The sequence below is a fragment of the Amblyomma mixtum genome, chromosome 2, assembly GCF_055824585.1.
Source record: "Amblyomma mixtum isolate Tamu chromosome 2, ASM5582458v1, whole genome shotgun sequence".
NCBI lineage: Eukaryota > Metazoa > Arthropoda > Arachnida > Ixodida > Ixodidae > Amblyomma > Amblyomma mixtum.
In genome coordinates, this window is record NC_143013.1 from 43,650,501 (window position 1) to 43,653,478 (window position 2,978).

Genomic DNA, 2,978 nt, shown 5'->3' on the forward strand with positions numbered 1-2,978 from the left:
AAAACGAGGATCTCAAAATTCGGATGAACTGAAGATATCAAGTGCAGGGCGTAGTGAAAATTTACTACAAATTACAGTTAGTGGCCGGCGGACGATAACATACACTGCTAAGGCTCTACAGCGGTAGAAGAGTACACGAGGAAAAACAGAAAAAAGAATGTATACTTCCTTCTGTCAGCAAAACTTTCAGTTGCAAGTCTGTTACCTCTCTCGCCCCCGTCTCGCAGGGAAACCGGTGTCGGCGTTGCCGTCGGCGTTGGCGCTCCGGTTGTGACGTAAAAATCCGGGTTGGTCGAAAAGTGACCGTTACAAGAGGCTCCCATAGATGGCGCTAGCCGCATCAGCGATGCATTGGATCTTCAGCGACCGGAGCAACCGCGAGCAAGGCGCCAAGCGCAGGGGCCGTCGGCCACGCCTGGCTTAGTTAAAGCGGGGCTTTATATGTATATCGTATGGTGTTTCACATAATGATTGTGACTGTGAACGAGGAAACAGTGTCCGCGTCTGTGTGTGCAAGGGGAACCGCTGTCACGTCATACCCTGAAAGGCAGAGCTAAAATGTCCCCCCAGTTTTTTTTTTTTTAACAACATCTACTGTTGCGCCCGTTTCATACTTGATAACCAATAAGTTAAGTTCTTTCACAGTATTTATACCGTTTGCGACTAGGCAGAAACGTTTTAGATATAGCTTGGCTTTTTAATCTTAATGACATGAAAATAGAAGGGCGTAGATGTTGCATGCTGCTCTTTATGTAGCCACCTGTAAGAGCACTTTTGAAAGGGGCACGCCATGCAGTGAATAATGCCCTCCGCTATAAGCTTTGGTCCACTGTGCTTCGGAAGAAAGTATCAGGATGCTTCGGAAGTGTTTATTCAGCAGAAGATAGACAGGGCGGTGGAGGGGGCTGGAACCATGGGCTTTCATTTTTTGCGGTATTCACCCGCTTCTTTATTTCTGTGTTTCCTTATTTGTTGAGCGACCCTAATCAAAGTGATAACACCTTTTCGTGCTTTGAAAGTCACATTGGTATGGCGCTAGCTGTTTGTGCGTGAAGTTGAAGCTCATCATAAAAATGTATTGCAGCGAAATGAATCAGTTACAAAAACGAGGAGGTTGTTCTTTTTTTTTTTTCGGTGAGTACATATGTCTTGGCTAGCCGTTCCCCGTAAGAGCATGCATTACGGCTATTTCTCCTTAAACAAGAAAATATTCATAAGTGGCAAGTCGCAGGCAAGAAGGAGCTAGCGGTCTACGTTTCCGCTTTTTTTTTTTATTATTGCAGCAAACGAACCCCCTCTCTCTTAAGAGCGGGAAAGCGGAGGGAGGGAGAAGCGAGGACGAAAAGGCTTTTGAAGAGACGGGATTGGATCGTATGCTGCTCTGGGGATAAAATACGCGAGGATTCAGGCGTCCTGCCCCCCCCCCCCCCCCCCCCCCCCCCCCCCCCCTAAAATGATTTAAATGTTTCGGAGTATTCTCGTAATCCTTGGCGAGCTCTTCGGCGCGTTTGGAAGGACCAAAATGTGAGCACGCAGGCGTTTCAATCAACGTCGTAAAGAAGTTTTCGAGCCACGAGCGCGGTGTGAAATTATTTACAGCACTCAAAGTAAAATTTTATATGTTATGTAAAGCCCCAGCCTTAATTCTCGCAATCTGAGGCGTGCCCTTCCTTCTTTTGCAGCGTTGGGAGCCTATTTAATGAGTCCTCAGCTATGCTGACTGATCAGCTTTATGCATACAGAACGGATAAAGTCTTGCCGAACAGCTGTACCAATGTGTCGGCAAAAACGCAATTTCTTATGCGGGAATAGAAGCGATAGGCGGCTGCTTCGTGTTAACCCGTAAATTCTTTCGTCGTCTAGTTTTAACTATCGCGAGCTTTAATGAGGGTCTTTTTCTTTATTTGCGGAATATATAGGCGCCCCATTGTTATCTCGCGCTTTTTTGCCAGCCGATTTTGCATATCGATTTTGTTCTTGAAAATATTTAGAGATTCGAATTTATTAGATTTATATTGCAGATGAAATAATTAATAGCCCAGAAATTATACAACTTTCTTCTTTACCTCAATAAGGGAAACAGGAACGCCGACAAAAGGTTAACATTGTTAAAAAGGTTAAGACGCTTCGGCCTCCACAAGGAAACTTTGTTGGGTTCCTATCGATGGGCCCCTATCGAAAAAGCCGTGACTCGTCATGTTGAAGCCTCGGAGTAATTGGGTTAAGTTCGGTTAAGTTCGGGTAAGCTCGGAGGAGTGTCGCGCCAGCTGCGGCTGATGGGAGGAGGGCGTCGCGTCAGCTGCAGCCGAGTGGAGAGAGGGCGTGAAAATGAATAGCGAGAAACGCGGTTGCGTGGATATGCCGATGCCAGAAAGAAGAGGCGAAGGACGAAATCGCCGGAGGAACGTGCAATGCAGCAAATGGTAAACCATCTGAGCAGAGGCAAACAACAACAATCATGGAAAATGCCGGTCCTTCATACATGCTGACCACATACTGAGAAATCCTACAACACTATAGGCTAGGCAGAAGAGAAACGCACCGCCGGACGAAGAACTAGAAAAGGAACATGTGAGGAGGATACAAAAAAACGCATACTTCACGCATTCTACCAGAAGACTCAATGTGAACACTGTGGCATCTAGGTGAACCTATATGTCCTGTTCGGCTGGAAAGAAAGCGGCGAAAAGCCTTCGAATTGCATTAGTCTGTATCTAGTTTGTGCGCACTGGGGGATCATATTATCCTTTCAATGTAGCACAAAGTTGGCTATTCAGTGAGGTCCCCTGCTGGTCCAGTGCGGGTAGCCCATGTGAGCTCCGGTGGGACCAATGTGGGTACAGCAACGCAAGCCCTCGTCGGCCTCCAGTGGGCTGCCCACATATTCCCCCATCGGCCTCATTTGGGTCCAATGTAGGTAGCCCATGCGGGGCTGCCTACATTGCCTACATTGGCCTACATTGCCTGATATGGGTAGC